Raw genomic sequence first — 18,263 nt, 5'->3', positions numbered from 1 at the left:
GGCCAGGCGTCCCAAAAAAACCACCAAAAAAAACGGGGAAGGATTTCGCATATTTGTTCTTGAATTATCCTTTGATTTTTTCCCTCTGAATCGGTCTACTTTCAGCATGGGCACTGCCTTAACATGGCGACAGGGCGCGGCTCGTTTGAGGCATATGTACCCCTGGGGTCCCGGCAAGTCCTCACCAAGGTGGTAGGGCCCAGAGAGCCATTTCGCCACTTTGCAAACCTTGTTCATCAGTGTAGCCTGCCTCTCCGTAGGATAAATATCCACAGATTTTGTCATTCATGAATTGGGCTATCATGCAATCAAACTAATCAAGGGTTCTAGGCTTTGATGGGTTGCTGTTGTGCAGTTTCATTGTGCTGTTCTCATGATTGCTAGGCAACTGGCAACCGTGCCTAGGGTCTTGAGGTTCAGTCACACCACATGTAGCCCTTTACACGTATGCCTACTTGGCATATGTAACTCTTTAGGTATTTACAGCACCGCTGGTTACTGTATGATGCAAATGTGAAAACTAATCATAAGTAGAAGTTTATTTTAGCTCCAGTTTGCTCTGTGTGGATGTATTGTTCTGTTCCAGCGATGTTCTGTGACTCAACCTCGGGAAAACTGAGAGTGCCCTATAGACATTGGAGATGCACCAGTTCTTGACACAGGAGAACAAGAAGGAAAGTAAAGAGTGGCATGAGGGGATGAGTCAAGTCCAGTGAAGCAGGCTTGATCACAGCTGCAAAAATATGGAGCGCTTCACGGATTTGCGTGTCATCCTTTCGCAGGGGCCATGCTAATCTTCTCTGTATCGATCCAATTTTAGTATATGTGCTGCCTTAGCAAGCACAAGCCCGCTGGCCCGCTCAAGGCATATGTACACCTCGGGTTCCAGCGAGCTATCACCAAGGTGGTAGGGCCCAGCGAGCCATCTCGCCGCTGCAAACCTTGCTGGGCACAATGATTGATGCAACAGCTCAATGAGTTCAGGGATGGGGCATCTTAGAGCTTTAGGGTTCACATATGGCCAATTCCGCCATGATGTATGAGAGCATCTACTGACAGAATGGGGTGGGCAGACTTATCGACGGTACCAAAATACACGATCTGAACGGGCCGTGTCCTCCAGGTTTTCGAGAAAAAAATGAGTTGGCAGAAAAGCGGAAAGCGCTTTGCTGTCTGTGCCAAGGTTGCATGCGCTCGATGTAACTGGACACGATCTGCAGCAGGAGGAGTTAATCCTCTGGAGACATGGAGACATTGAGGCATAGCCCCTCGGCCAGGCGTCCCAAAAAAACCACCAAAAAAAACGGGGAAGGATTTCGCATATTTGTTCTTGAATTATCCTTTGATTTTTTCCCTCTGAATCGGTCTACTTTCAGCATGGGCACTGCCTTAACATGGCGACAGGGCGCGGCTCGTTTGAGGCATATGTACCCCTGGGGTCCCGGCAAGTCCTCACCAAGGTGGTAGGGCCCAGAGAGCCATTTCGCCACTTTGCAAACCTTGTTCATCAGTGTAGCCTGCCTCTCCGTAGGATAAATATCCACAGATTTTGTCATTCATGAATTGGGCTATCATGCAATCAAACTAATCAAGGGTTCTAGGCTTTGATGGGTTGCTGTTGTGCAGTTTCATTGTGCTGTTCTCATGATTGCTAGGCAACTGGCAACCGTGCCTAGGGTCTTGAGGTTCAGTCACACCACATGTAGCCCTTTACACGTATGCCTACTTGGCATATGTAACTCTTTAGGTATTTACAGCACCGCTGGTTACTGTATGATGCAAATGTGAAAACTAATCATAAGTAGAAGTTTATTTTAGCTCCAGTTTGCTCTGTGTGGATGTATTGTTCTGTTCCAGCGATGTTCTGTGACTCAACCTCGGGAAAACTGAGAGTGCCCTATAGACATTGGAGATGCACCAGTTCTTGACACAGGAGAACAAGAAGGAAAGTAAAGAGTGGCATGAGGGGATGAGTCAAGTCCAGTGAAGCAGGCTTGATCACAGCTGCAAAAATATGGAGCGCTTCACGGATTTGCGTGTCATCCTTTCGCAGGGGCCATGCTAATCTTCTCTGTATCGATCCAATTTTAGTATATGTGCTGCCTTAGCAAGCACAAGCCCGCTGGCCCGCTCAAGGCATATGTACACCTCGGGTTCCAGCGAGCTATCACCAAGGTGGTAGGGCCCAGCGAGCCATCTCGCCGCTGCAAACCTTGCTGGGCACAATGATTGATGCAACAGCTCAATGAGTTCAGGGATGGGGCATCTTAGAGCTTTAGGGTTCACATATGGCCAATTCCGCCATGATGTATGAGAGCATCTACTGACAGAATGGGGTGGGCAGACTTATCGACGGTACCAAAATACACGATCTGAACGGGCCGTGTCCTCCAGGTTTTCGAGAAAAAAATGAGTTGGCAGAAAAGCGGAAAGCGCTTTGCTGTCTGTGCCAAGGTTGCATGCGCTCGATGTAACTGGACACGATCTGCAGCAGGAGGAGTTAATCCTCTGGAGACATGGAGACATTGAGGCATAGCCCCTCGGCCAGGCGTCCCAAAAAAACCACCAAAAAAAACGGGGAAGGATTTCGCATATTTGTTCTTGAATTATCCTTTGATTTTTTCCCTCTGAATCGGTCTACTTTCAGCATGGGCACTGCCTTAACATGGCGACAGGGCGCGGCGCGTTTGAGGCATATGTACCCCTGGGGTCCCGGCAAGTCCTCACCAAGGTGGTAGGGCCCAGAGAGCCATTTCGCCACTTTGCAAACCTTGTTCATCAGTGTAGCCTGCCTCTCCGTAGGATAAATATCCACAGATTTTGTCATTCATGAATTGGGCTATCATGCAATCAAACTAATCAAGGGTTCTAGGCTTTGATGGGTTGCTGTTGTGCAGTTTCATTGTGCTGTTCTCATGATTGCTAGGCAACTGGCAACCGTGCCTAGGGTCTTGAGGTTCAGTCACACCACATGTAGCCCTTTACACGTATGCCTACTTGGCATATGTAACTCTTTAGGTATTTACAGCACCGCTGGTTACTGTATGATGCAAATGTGAAAACTAATCATAAGTAGAAGTTTATTTTAGCTCCAGTTTGCTCTGTGTGGATGTATTGTTCTGTTCCAGCGATGTTCTGTGACTCAACCTCGGGAAAACTGAGAGTGCCCTATAGACATTGGAGATGCACCAGTTCTTGACACAGGAGAACAAGAAGGAAAGTAAAGAGTGGCATGAGGGGATGAGTCAAGTCCAGTGAAGCAGGCTTGATCACAGCTGCAAAAATATGGAGCGCTTCACGGATTTGCGTGTCATCCTTTCGCAGGGGCCATGCTAATCTTCTCTGTATCGATCCAATTTTAGTATATGTGCTGCCTTAGCAAGCACAAGCCCGCTGGCCCGCTCAAGGCATATGTACACCTCGGGTTCCAGCGAGCTATCACCAAGGTGGTAGGGCCCAGCGAGCCATCTCGCCGCTGCAAACCTTGCTGGGCACAATGATTGATGCAACAGCTCAATGAGTTCAGGGATGGGGCATCTTAGAGCTTTAGGGTTCACATATGGCCAATTCCGCCATGATGTATGAGAGCATCTACTGACAGAATGGGGTGGGCAGACTTATCGACGGTACCAAAATACACGATCTGAACGGGCCGTGTCCTCCAGGTTTTCGAGAAAAAAATGAGTTGGCAGAAAAGCGGAAAGCGCTTTGCTGTCTGTGCCAAGGTTGCATGCGCTCGATGTAACTGGACACGATCTGCAGCAGGAGGAGTTAATCCTCTGGAGACATGGAGACATTGAGGCATAGCCCCTCGGCCAGGCGTCCCAAAAAAACCACCAAAAAAAACGGGGAAGGATTTCGCATATTTGTTCTTGAATTATCCTTTGATTTTTTCCCTCTGAATCGGTCTACTTTCAGCATGGGCACTGCCTTAACATGGCGACAGGGCGCGGCGCGTTTGAGGCATATATACCCCTGGGGTCCCGGCAAGTCCTCACCAAGGTGGTAGGGCCCAGAGAGCCATTTCGCCACTTTGCAAACCTTGTTCATCAGTGTAGCCTGCCTCTCCGTAGGATAAATATCCACAGATTTTGTCATTCATGAATTGGGCTATCATGCAATCAAACTAATCAAGGGTTCTAGGCTTTGATGGGTTGCTGTTGTGCAGTTTCATTGTGCTGTTCTCATGATTGCTAGGCAACTGGCAACCGTGCCTAGGGTCTTGAGGTTCAGTCACACCACATGTAGCCCTTTACACGTATGCCTACTTGGCATATGTAACTCTTTAGGTATTTACAGCACCGCTGGTTACTGTATGATGCAAATGTGAAAACTAATCATAAGTAGAAGTTTATTTTAGCTCCAGTTTGCTCTGTGTGGATGTATTGTTCTGTTCCAGCGATGTTCTGTGACTCAACCTCGGGAAAACTGAGAGTGCCCTATAGACATTGGAGATGCACCAGTTCTTGACACAGGAGAACAAGAAGGAAAGTAAAGAGTGGCATGAGGGGATGAGTCAAGTCCAGTGAAGCAGGCTTGATCACAGCTGCAAAAATATGGAGCGCTTCACGGATTTGCGTGTCATCCTTTCGCAGGGGCCATGCTAATCTTCAAGTCCTCACCAAGGTGGTAGGGCCCAGAGAGCCATTTCGCCACTTTGCAAACCTTGTTCATCAGTGTAGCCTGCCTCTCCGTAGGATAAATATCCACAGATTTTGTCATTCATGAATTGGGCTATCATGCAATCAAACTAATCAAGGGTTCTAGGCTTTGATGGGTTGCTGTTGTGCAGTTTCATTGTGCTGTTCTCATGATTGCTAGGCAACTGGCAACCGTGCCTAGGGTCTTGAGGTTCAGTCACACCACATGTAGCCCTTTACACGTATGCCTACTTGGCATATGTAACTCTTTAGGTATTTACAGCACCGCTGGTTACTGTATGATGCAAATGTGAAAACTAATCATAAGTAGAAGTTTATTTTAGCTCCAGTTTGCTCTGTGTGGATGTATTGTTCTGTTCCAGCGATGTTCTGTGACTCAACCTCGGGAAAACTGAGAGTGCCCTATAGACATTGGAGATGCACCAGTTCTTGACACAGGAGAACAAGAAGGAAAGTAAAGAGTGGCATGAGGGGATGAGTCAAGTCCAGTGAAGCAGGCTTGATCACAGCTGCAAAAATATGGAGCGCTTCACGGATTTGCGTGTCATCCTTTCGCAGGGGCCATGCTAATCTTCTCTGTATCGATCCAATTTTAGTATATGTGCTGCCTTAGCAAGCACAAGCCCGCTGGCCCGCTCAAGGCATATGTACACCTCGGGTTCCAGCGAGCTATCACCAAGGTGGTAGGGCCCAGCGAGCCATCTCGCCGCTGCAAACCTTGCTGGGCACAATGATTGATGCAACAGCTCAATGAGTTCAGGGATGGGGCATCTTAGAGCTTTAGGGTTCACATATGGCCAATTCCGCCATGATGTATGAGAGCATCTACTGACAGAATGGGGTGGGCAGACTTATCGACGGTACCAAAATACACGATCTGAACGGGCCGTGTCCTCCAGGTTTTCGAGAAAAAAATGAGTTGGCAGAAAAGCGGAAAGCGCTTTGCTGTCTGTGCCAAGGTTGCATGCGCTCGATGTAACTGGACACGATCTGCAGCAGGAGGAGTTAATCCTCTGGAGACATGGAGACATTGAGGCATAGCCCCTCGGCCAGGCGTCCCAAAAAAACCACCAAAAAAAACGGGGAAGGATTTCGCATATTTGTTCTTGAATTATCCTTTGATTTTTTCCCTCTGAATCGGTCTACTTTCAGCATGGGCACTGCCTTAACATGGCGACAGGGCGCGGCGCGTTTGAGGCATATGTACCCCTGGGGTCCCGGCAAGTCCTCACCAAGGTGGTAGGGCCCAGAGAGCCATTTCGCCACTTTGCAAACCTTGTTCATCAGTGTAGCCTGCCTCTCCGTAGGATAAATATCCACAGATTTTGTCATTCATGAATTGGGCTATCATGCAATCAAACTAATCAAGGGTTCTAGGCTTTGATGGGTTGCTGTTGTGCAGTTTCATTGTGCTGTTCTCATGATTGCTAGGCAACTGGCAACCGTGCCTAGGGTCTTGAGGTTCAGTCACACCACATGTAGCCCTTTACACGTATGCCTACTTGGCATATGTAACTCTTTAGGTATTTACAGCACCGCTGGTTACTGTATGATGCAAATGTGAAAACTAATCATAAGTAGAAGTTTATTTTAGCTCCAGTTTGCTCTGTGTGGATGTATTGTTCTGTTCCAGCGATGTTCTGTGACTCAACCTCGGGAAAACTGAGAGTGCCCTATAGACATTGGAGATGCACCAGTTCTTGACACAGGAGAACAAGAAGGAAAGTAAAGAGTGGCATGAGGGGATGAGTCAAGTCCAGTGAAGCAGGCTTGATCACAGCTGCAAAAATATGGAGCGCTTCACGGATTTGCGTGTCATCCTTTCGCAGGGGCCATGCTAATCTTCTCTGTATCGATCCAATTTTAGTATATGTGCTGCCTTAGCAAGCACAAGCCCGCTGGCCCGCTCAAGGCATATGTACACCTCGGGTTCCAGCGAGCTATCACCAAGGTGGTAGGGCCCAGCGAGCCATCTCGCCGCTGCAAACCTTGCTGGGCACAATGATTGATGCAACAGCTCAATGAGTTCAGGGATGGGGCATCTTAGAGCTTTAGGGTTCACATATGGCCAATTCCGCCATGATGTATGAGAGCATCTACTGACAGAATGGGGTGGGCAGACTTATCGACGGTACCAAAATACACGATCTGAACGGGCCGTGTCCTCCAGGTTTTCGAGAAAAAAATGAGTTGGCAGAAAAGCGGAAAGCGCTTTGCTGTCTGTGCCAAGGTTGCATGCGCTCGATGTAACTGGACACGATCTGCAGCAGGAGGAGTTAATCCTCTGGAGACATGGAGACATTGAGGCATAGCCCCTCGGCCAGGCGTCCCAAAAAAAACACCAAAAAAAACGGGGAAGGATTTCGCATATTTGTTCTTGAATTATCCTTTGATTTTTTCCCTCTGAATCGGTCTACTTTCAGCATGGGCACTGCCTTAACATGGCGACAGGGCGCGGCGCGTTTGAGGCATATGTACCCCTGGGGTCCCGGCAAGTCCTCACCAAGGTGGTAGGGCCCAGAGAGCCATTTCGCCACTTTGCAAACCTTGTTCATCAGTGTAGCCTGCCTCTCCGTAGGATAAATATCCACAGATTTTGTCATTCATGAATTGGGCTATCATGCAATCAAACTAATCAAGGGTTCTAGGCTTTGATGGGTTGCTGTTGTGCAGTTTCATTGTGCTGTTCTCATGATTGCTAGGCAACTGGCAACCGTGCCTAGGGTCTTGAGGTTCAGTCACACCACATGTAGCCCTTTACACGTATGCCTACTTGGCATATGTAACTCTTTAGGTATTTACAGCACCGCTGGTTACTGTATGATGCAAATGTGAAAACTAATCATAAGTAGAAGTTTATTTTAGCTCCAGTTTGCTCTGTGTGGATGTATTGTTCTGTTCCAGCGATGTTCTGTGACTCAACCTCGGGAAAACTGAGAGTGCCCTATAGACATTGGAGATGCACCAGTTCTTGACACAGGAGAACAAGAAGGAAAGTAAAGAGTGGCATGAGGGGATGAGTCAAGTCCAGTGAAGCAGGCTTGATCACAGCTGCAAAAATATGGAGCGCTTCACGGATTTGCGTGTCATCCTTTCGCAGGGGCCATGCTAATCTTCTCTGTATCGATCCAATTTTAGTATATGTGCTGCCTTAGCAAGCACAAGCCCGCTGGCCCGCTCAAGGCATATGTACACCTCGGGTTCCAGCGAGCTATCACCAAGGTGGTAGGGCCCAGCGAGCCATCTCGCCGCTGCAAACCTTGCTGGGCACAATGATTGATGCAACAGCTCAATGAGTTCAGGGATGGGGCATCTTAGAGCTTTAGGGTTCACATATGGCCAATTCCGCCATGATGTATGAGAGCATCTACTGACAGAATGGGGTGGGCAGACTTATCGACGGTACCAAAATACACGATCTGAACGGGCCGTGTCCTCCAGGTTTTCGAGAAAAAAATGAGTTGGCAGAAAAGCGGAAAGCGCTTTGCTGTCTGTGCCAAGGTTGCATGCGCTCGATGTAACTGGACACGATCTGCAGCAGGAGGAGTTAATCCTCTGGAGACATGGAGACATTGAGGCATAGCCCCTCGGCCAGGCGTCCCAAAAAAACCACCAAAAAAAACGGGGAAGGATTTCGCATATTTGTTCTTGAATTATCCTTTGATTTTTTCCCTCTGAATCGGTCTACTTTCAGCATGGGCACTGCCTTAACATGGCGACAGGGCGCGGCGCGTTTGAGGCATATGTACCCCTGGGGTCCCGGCAAGTCCTCACCAAGGTGGTAGGGCCCAGAGAGCCATTTCGCCACTTTGCAAACCTTGTTCATCAGTGTAGCCTGCCTCTCCGTAGGATAAATATCCACAGATTTTGTCATTCATGAATTGGGCTATCATGCAATCAAACTAATCAAGGGTTCTAGGCTTTGATGGGTTGCTGTTGTGCAGTTTCATTGTGCTGTTCTCATGATTGCTAGGCAACTGGCAACCGTGCCTAGGGTCTTGAGGTTCAGTCACACCACATGTAGCCCTTTACACGTATGCCTACTTGGCATATGTAACTCTTTAGGTATTTACAGCACCGCTGGTTACTGTATGATGCAAATGTGAAAACTAATCATAAGTAGAAGTTTATTTTAGCTCCAGTTTGCTCTGTGTGGATGTATTGTTCTGTTCCAGCGATGTTCTGTGACTCAACCTCGGGAAAACTGAGAGTGCCCTATAGACATTGGAGATGCACCAGTTCTTGACACAGGAGAACAAGAAGGAAAGTAAAGAGTGGCATGAGGGGATGAGTCAAGTCCAGTGAAGCAGGCTTGATCACAGCTGCAAAAATATGGAGCGCTTCACGGATTTGCGTGTCATCCTTTCGCAGGGGCCATGCTAATCTTCTCTGTATCGATCCAATTTTAGTATATGTGCTGCCTTAGCAAGCACAAGCCCGCTGGCCCGCTCAAGGCATATGTACACCTCGGGTTCCAGCGAGCTATCACCAAGGTGGTAGGGCCCAGCGAGCCATCTCGCCGCTGCAAACCTTGCTGGGCACAATGATTGATGCAACAGCTCAATGAGTTCAGGGATGGGGCATCTTAGAGCTTTAGGGTTCACATATGGCCAATTCCGCCATGATGTATGAGAGCATCTACTGACAGAATGGGGTGGGCAGACTTATCGACGGTACCAAAATACACGATCTGAACGGGCCGTGTCCTCCAGGTTTTCGAGAAAAAAATGAGTTGGCAGAAAAGCGGAAAGCGCTTTGCTGTCTGTGCCAAGGTTGCATGCGCTCGATGTAACTGGACACGATCTGCAGCAGGAGGAGTTAATCCTCTGGAGACATGGAGACATTGAGGCATAGCCCCTCGGCCAGGCGTCCCAAAAAAAACACCAAAAAAAACGGGGAAGGATTTCGCATATTTGTTCTTGAATTATCCTTTGATTTTTTCCCTCTGAATCGGTCTACTTTCAGCATGGGCACTGCCTTAACATGGCGACAGGGCGCGGCGCGTTTGAGGCATATGTACCCCTGGGGTCCCGGCAAGTCCTCACCAAGGTGGTAGGGCCCAGAGAGCCATTTCGCCACTTTGCAAACCTTGTTCATCAGTGTAGCCTGCCTCTCCGTAGGATAAATATCCACAGATTTTGTCATTCATGAATTGGGCTATCATGCAATCAAACTAATCAAGGGTTCTAGGCTTTGATGGGTTGCTGTTGTGCAGTTTCATTGTGCTGTTCTCATGATTGCTAGGCAACTGGCAACCGTGCCTAGGGTCTTGAGGTTCAGTCACACCACATGTAGCCCTTTACACGTATGCCTACTTGGCATATGTAACTCTTTAGGTATTTACAGCACCGCTGGTTACTGTATGATGCAAATGTGAAAACTAATCATAAGTAGAAGTTTATTTTAGCTCCAGTTTGCTCTGTGTGGATGTATTGTTCTGTTCCAGCGATGTTCTGTGACTCAACCTCGGGAAAACTGAGAGTGCCCTATAGACATTGGAGATGCACCAGTTCTTGACACAGGAGAACAAGAAGGAAAGTAAAGAGTGGCATGAGGGGATGAGTCAAGTCCAGTGAAGCAGGCTTGATCACAGCTGCAAAAATATGGAGCGCTTCACGGATTTGCGTGTCATCCTTTCGCAGGGGCCATGCTAATCTTCTCTGTATCGATCCAATTTTAGTATATGTGCTGCCTTAGCAAGCACAAGCCCGCTGGCCCGCTCAAGGCATATGTACACCTCGGGTTCCAGCGAGCTATCACCAAGGTGGTAGGGCCCAGCGAGCCATCTCGCCGCTGCAAACCTTGCTGGGCACAATGATTGATGCAACAGCTCAATGAGTTCAGGGATGGGGCATCTTAGAGCTTTAGGGTTCACATATGGCCAATTCCGCCATGATGTATGAGAGCATCTACTGACAGAATGGGGTGGGCAGACTTATCGACGGTACCAAAATACACGATCTGAACGGGCCGTGTCCTCCAGGTTTTCGAGAAAAAAATGAGTTGGCAGAAAAGCGGAAAGCGCTTTGCTGTCTGTGCCAAGGTTGCATGCGCTCGATGTAACTGGACACGATCTGCAGCAGGAGGAGTTAATCCTCTGGAGACATGGAGACATTGAGGCATAGCCCCTCGGCCAGGCGTCCCAAAAAAACCACCAAAAAAAACGGGGAAGGATTTCGCATATTTGTTCTTGAATTATCCTTTGATTTTTTCCCTCTGAATCGGTCTACTTTCAGCATGGGCACTGCCTTAACATGGCGACAGGGCGCGGCGCGTTTGAGGCATATGTACCCCTGGGGTCCCGGCAAGTCCTCACCAAGGTGGTAGGGCCCAGAGAGCCATTTCGCCACTTTGCAAACCTTGTTCATCAGTGTAGCCTGCCTCTCCGTAGGATAAATATCCACAGATTTTGTCATTCATGAATTGGGCTATCATGCAATCAAACTAATCAAGGGTTCTAGGCTTTGATGGGTTGCTGTTGTGCAGTTTCATTGTGCTGTTCTCATGATTGCTAGGCAACTGGCAACCGTGCCTAGGGTCTTGAGGTTCAGTCACACCACATGTAGCCCTTTACACGTATGCCTACTTGGCATATGTAACTCTTTAGGTATTTACAGCACCGCTGGTTACTGTATGATGCAAATGTGAAAACTAATCATAAGTAGAAGTTTATTTTAGCTCCAGTTTGCTCTGTGTGGATGTATTGTTCTGTTCCAGCGATGTTCTGTGACTCAACCTCGGGAAAACTGAGAGTGCCCTATAGACATTGGAGATGCACCAGTTCTTGACACAGGAGAACAAGAAGGAAAGTAAAGAGTGGCATGAGGGGATGAGTCAAGTCCAGTGAAGCAGGCTTGATCACAGCTGCAAAAATATGGAGCGCTTCACGGATTTGCGTGTCATCCTTTCGCAGGGGCCATGCTAATCTTCAAGTCCTCACCAAGGTGGTAGGGCCCAGAGAGCCATTTCGCCACTTTGCAAACCTTGTTCATCAGTGTAGCCTGCCTCTCCGTAGGATAAATATCCACAGATTTTGTCATTCATGAATTGGGCTATCATGCAATCAAACTAATCAAGGGTTCTAGGCTTTGATGGGTTGCTGTTGTGCAGTTTCATTGTGCTGTTCTCATGATTGCTAGGCAACTGGCAACCGTGCCTAGGGTCTTGAGGTTCAGTCACACCACATGTAGCCCTTTACACGTATGCCTACTTGGCATATGTAACTCTTTAGGTATTTACAGCACCGCTGGTTACTGTATGATGCAAATGTGAAAACTAATCATAAGTAGAAGTTTATTTTAGCTCCAGTTTGCTCTGTGTGGATGTATTGTTCTGTTCCAGCGATGTTCTGTGACTCAACCTCGGGAAAACTGAGAGTGCCCTATAGACATTGGAGATGCACCAGTTCTTGACACAGGAGAACAAGAAGGAAAGTAAAGAGTGGCATGAGGGGATGAGTCAAGTCCAGTGAAGCAGGCTTGATCACAGCTGCAAAAATATGGAGCGCTTCACGGATTTGCGTGTCATCCTTTCGCAGGGGCCATGCTAATCTTCTCTGTATCGATCCAATTTTAGTATATGTGCTGCCTTAGCAAGCACAAGCCCGCTGGCCCGCTCAAGGCATATGTACACCTCGGGTTCCAGCGAGCTATCACCAAGGTGGTAGGGCCCAGCGAGCCATCTCGCCGCTGCAAACCTTGCTGGGCACAATGATTGATGCAACAGCTCAATGAGTTCAGGGATGGGGCATCTTAGAGCTTTAGGGTTCACATATGGCCAATTCCGCCATGATGTATGAGAGCATCTACTGACAGAATGGGGTGGGCAGACTTATCGACGGTACCAAAATACACGATCTGAACGGGCCGTGTCCTCCAGGTTTTCGAGAAAAAAATGAGTTGGCAGAAAAGCGGAAAGCGCTTTGCTGTCTGTGCCAAGGTTGCATGCGCTCGATGTAACTGGACACGATCTGCAGCAGGAGGAGTTAATCCTCTGGAGACATGGAGACATTGAGGCATAGCCCCTCGGCCAGGCGTCCCAAAAAAACCACCAAAAAAAACGGGGAAGGATTTCGCATATTTGTTCTTGAATTATCCTTTGATTTTTTCCCTCTGAATCGGTCTACTTTCAGCATGGGCACTGCCTTAACATGGCGACAGGGCGCGGCGCGTTTGAGGCATATGTACCCCTGGGGTCCCGGCAAGTCCTCACCAAGGTGGTAGGGCCCAGAGAGCCATTTCGCCACTTTGCAAACCTTGTTCATCAGTGTAGCCTGCCTCTCCGTAGGATAAATATCCACAGATTTTGTCATTCATGAATTGGGCTATCATGCAATCAAACTAATCAAGGGTTCTAGGCTTTGATGGGTTGCTGTTGTGCAGTTTCATTGTGCTGTTCTCATGATTGCTAGGCAACTGGCAACCGTGCCTAGGGTCTTGAGGTTCAGTCACACCACATGTAGCCCTTTACACGTATGCCTACTTGGCATATGTAACTCTTTAGGTATTTACAGCACCGCTGGTTACTGTATGATGCAAATGTGAAAACTAATCATAAGTAGAAGTTTATTTTAGCTCCAGTTTGCTCTGTGTGGATGTATTGTTCTGTTCCAGCGATGTTCTGTGACTCAACCTCGGGAAAACTGAGAGTGCCCTATAGACATTGGAGATGCACCAGTTCTTGACACAGGAGAACAAGAAGGAAAGTAAAGAGTGGCATGAGGGGATGAGTCAAGTCCAGTGAAGCAGGCTTGATCACAGCTGCAAAAATATGGAGCGCTTCACGGATTTGCGTGTCATCCTTTCGCAGGGGCCATGCTAATCTTCTCTGTATCGATCCAATTTTAGTATATGTGCTGCCTTAGCAAGCACAAGCCCGCTGGCCCGCTCAAGGCATATGTACACCTCGGGTTCCAGCGAGCTATCACCAAGGTGGTAGGGCCCAGCGAGCCATCTCGCCGCTGCAAACCTTGCTGGGCACAATGATTGATGCAACAGCTCAATGAGTTCAGGGATGGGGCATCTTAGAGCTTTAGGGTTCACATATGGCCAATTCCGCCATGATGTATGAGAGCATCTACTGACAGAATGGGGTGGGCAGACTTATCGACGGTACCAAAATACACGATCTGAACGGGCCGTGTCCTCCAGGTTTTCGAGAAAAAAATGAGTTGGCAGAAAAGCGGAAAGCGCTTTGCTGTCTGTGCCAAGGTTGCATGCGCTCGATGTAACTGGACACGATCTGCAGCAGGAGGAGTTAATCCTCTGGAGACATGGAGACATTGAGGCATAGCCCCTCGGCCAGGCGTCCCAAAAAAACCACCAAAAAAAACGGGGAAGGATTTCGCATATTTGTTCTTGAATTATCCTTTGATTTTTTCCCTCTGAATCGGTCTACTTTCAGCATGGGCACTGCCTTAACATGGCGACAGGGCGCGGCGCGTTTGAGGCATATGTACCCCTGGGGTCCCGGCAAGTCCTCACCAAGGTGGTAGGGCCCAGAGAGCCATTTCGCCACTTTGCAAACCTTGTTCATCAGTGTAGCCTGCCTCTCCGTAGGATAAATATCCACAGATTTTGTCATTCATGAATTGGGCTATCATGCAATCAAACTAATCAAGGGTTCTAGGCTTTGATGGGTTGCTGTTGTGCAGTTTCATTGTGCTGTTCTCATGATTGCTAGGCAACTGGCAACCGTGCCTAGGGTCTTGAGGTTCAGTCACACCACATGTAGCCCTTTACACGTATGCCTACTTGGCATATGTAACTCTTTAGGTATTTACAGCACCGCTGGTTACTGTATGATGCAAATGTGAAAACTAATCATAAGTAGAAGTTTATTTTAGCTCCAGTTTGCTCTGTGTGGATGTATTGTTCTGTTCCAGCGATGTTCTGTGACTCAACCTCGGGAAAACTGAGAGTGCCCTATAGACATTGGAGATGCACCAGTTCTTGACACAGGAGAACAAGAAGGAAAGTAAAGAGTGGCATGAGGGGATGAGTCAAGTCCAGTGAAGCAGGCTTGATCACAGCTGCAAAAATATGGAGCGCTTCACGGATTTGCGTGTCATCCTTTCGCAGGGGCCATGCTAATCTTCTCTGTATCGATCCAATTTTAGTATATGTGCTGCCTTAGCAAGCACAAGCCCGCTGGCCCGCTCAAGGCATATGTACACCTCGGGTTCCAGCGAGCTATCACCAAGGTGGTAGGGCCCAGCGAGCCATCTCGCCGCTGCAAACCTTGCTGGGCACAATGATTGATGCAACAGCTCAATGAGTTCAGGGATGGGGCATCTTAGAGCTTTAGGGTTCACATATGGCCAATTCCGCCATGATGTATGAGAGCATCTACTGACAGAATGGGGTGGGCAGACTTATCGACGGTACCAAAATACACGATCTGAACGGGCCGTGTCCTCCAGGTTTTCGAGAAAAAAATGAGTTGGCAGAAAAGCGGAAAGCGCTTTGCTGTCTGTGCCAAGGTTGCATGCGCTCGATGTAACTGGACACGATCTGCAGCAGGAGGAGTTAATCCTCTGGAGACATGGAGACATTGAGGCATAGCCCCTCGGCCAGGCGTCCCAAAAAAACCACCAAAAAAAACGGGGAAGGATTTCGCATATTTGTTCTTGAATTATCCTTTGATTTTTTCCCTCTGAATCGGTCTACTTTCAGCATGGGCACTGCCTTAACATGGCGACAGGGCGCGGCGCGTTTGAGGCATATGTACCCCTGGGGTCCCGGCAAGTCCTCACCAAGGTGGTAGGGCCCAGAGAGCCATTTCGCCACTTTGCAAACCTTGTTCATCAGTGTAGCCTGCCTCTCCGTAGGATAAATATCCACAGATTTTGTCATTCATGAATTGGGCTATCATGCAATCAAACTAATCAAGGGTTCTAGGCTTTGATGGGTTGCTGTTGTGCAGTTTCATTGTGCTGTTCTCATGATTGCTAGGCAACTGGCAACCGTGCCTAGGGTCTTGAGGTTCAGTCACACCACATGTAGCCCTTTACACGTATGCCTACTTGGCATATGTAACTCTTTAGGTATTTACAGCACCGCTGGTTACTGTATGATGCAAATGTGAAAACTAATCATAAGTAGAAGTTTATTTTAGCTCCAGTTTGCTCTGTGTGGATGTATTGTTCTGTTCCAGCGATGTTCTGTGACTCAACCTCGGGAAAACTGAGAGTGCCCTATAGACATTGGAGATGCACCAGTTCTTGACACAGGAGAACAAGAAGGAAAGTAAAGAGTGGCATGAGGGGATGAGTCAAGTCCAGTGAAGCAGGCTTGATCACAGCTGCAAAAATATGGAGCGCTTCACGGATTTGCGTGTCATCCTTTCGCAGGGGCCATGCTAATCTTCTCTGTATCGATCCAATTTTAGTATATGTGCTGCCTTAGCAAGCACAAGCCCGCTGGCCCGCTCAAGGCATATGTACACCTCGGGTTCCAGCGAGCTATCACCAAGGTGGTAGGGCCCAGCGAGCCATCTCGCCGCTGCAAACCTTGCTGGGCACAATGATTGATGCAACAGCTCAATGAGTTCAGGGATGGGGCATCTTAGAGCTTTAGGGTTCACATATGGCCAATTCCGCCATGATGTATGAGAGCATCTACTGACAGAATGGGGTGGGCAGACTTATCGACGGTACCAAAATACACGATCTGAACGGGCCGTGTCCTCCAGGTTTTCGAGAAAAAAATGAGTTGGCAGAAAAGCGGAAAGCGCTTTGCTGTCTGTGCCAAGGTTGCATGCGCTCGATGTAACTGGACACGATCTGCAGCAGGAGGAGTTAATCCTCTGGAGACATGGAGACATTGAGGCATAGCCCCTCGGCCAGGCGTCCCAAAAAAACCACCAAAAAAAACGGGGAAGGATTTCGCATATTTGTTCTTGAATTATCCTTTGATTTTTTCCCTCTGAATCGGTCTACTTTCAGCATGGGCACTGCCTTAACATGGCGACAGGGCGCGGCGCGTTTGAGGCATATGTACCCCTGGGGTCCCGGCAAGTCCTCACCAAGGTGGTAGGGCCCAGAGAGCCATTTCGCCACTTTGCAAACCTTGTTCATCAGTGTAGCCTGCCTCTCCGTAGGATAAATATCCACAGATTTTGTCATTCATGAATTGGGCTATCATGCAATCAAACTAATCAAGGGTTCTAGGCTTTGATGGGTTGCTGTTGTGCAGTTTCATTGTGCTGTTCTCATGATTGCTAGGCAACTGGCAACCGTGCCTAGGGTCTTGAGGTTCAGTCACACCACATGTAGCCCTTTACACGTATGCCTACTTGGCATATGTAACTCTTTAGGTATTTACAGCACCGCTGGTTACTGTATGATGCAAATGTGAAAACTAATCATAAGTAGAAGTTTATTTTAGCTCCAGTTTGCTCTGTGTGGATGTATTGTTCTGTTCCAGCGATGTTCTGTGACTCAACCTCGGGAAAACTGAGAGTGCCCTATAGACATTGGAGATGCACCAGTTCTTGACACAGGAGAACAAGAAGGAAAGTAAAGAGTGGCATGAGGGGATGAGTCAAGTCCAGTGAAGCAGGCTTGATCACAGCTGCAAAAATATGGAGCGCTTCACGGATTTGCGTGTCATCCTTTCGCAGGGGCCATGCTAATCTTCTCTGTATCGATCCAATTTTAGTATATGTGCTGCCTTAGCAAGCACAAGCCCGCTGGCCCGCTCAAGGCATATGTACACCTCGGGTTCCAGCGAGCTATCACCAAGGTGGTAGGGCCCAGCGAGCCATCTCGCCGCTGCAAACCTTGCTGGGCACAATGATTGATGCAACAGCTCAATGAGTTCAGGGATGGGGCATCTTAGAGCTTTAGGGTTCACATATGGCCAATTCCGCCATGATGTATGAGAGCATCTACTGACAGAATGGGGTGGGCAGACTTATCGACGGTACCAAAATACACGATCTGAACGGGCCGTGTCCTCCAGGTTTTCGAGAAAAAAATGAGTTGGCAGAAAAGCGGAAAGCGCTTTGCTGTCTGTGCCAAGGTTGCATGCGCTCGATGTAACTGGACACGATCTGCAGCAGGAGGAGTTAATCCTCTGGAGACATGGAGACATTGAGGCATAGCCCCTCGGCCAGGCGTCCCAAAAAAACCACCAAAAAAAACGGGGAAGGATTTCGCATATTTGTTCTTGAATTATCCTTTGATTTTTTCCCTCTGAATCGGTCTACTTTCAGCATGGGCACTGCCTTAACATGGCGACAGGGCGCGGCGCGTTTGAGGCATATGTACCCCTGGGGTCCCGGCAAGTCCTCACCAAGGTGGTAGGGCCCAGAGAGCCATTTCGCCACTTTGCAAACCTTGTTCATCAGTGTAGCCTGCCTCTCCGTAGGATAAATATCCACAGATTTTGTCATTCATGAATTGGGCTATCATGCAATCAAACTAATCAAGGGTTCTAGGCTTTGATGGGTTGCTGTTGTGCAGTTTCATTGTGCTGTTCTCATGATTGCTAGGCAACTGGCAACCGTGCCTAGGGTCTTGAGGTTCAGTCACACCACATGTAGCCCTTTACACGTATGCCTACTTGGCATATGTAACTCTTTAGGTATTTACAGCACCGC

The sequence above is a fragment of the Abramis brama genome (genome assembly GCF_963993115.1).
Source record: "Abramis brama genome assembly, chromosome: 10".
NCBI classification, from domain to species: Eukaryota; Metazoa; Chordata; class Actinopteri; order Cypriniformes; family Leuciscidae; genus Abramis; species Abramis brama.
This window is presented reverse-complemented; position numbering follows the sequence as displayed.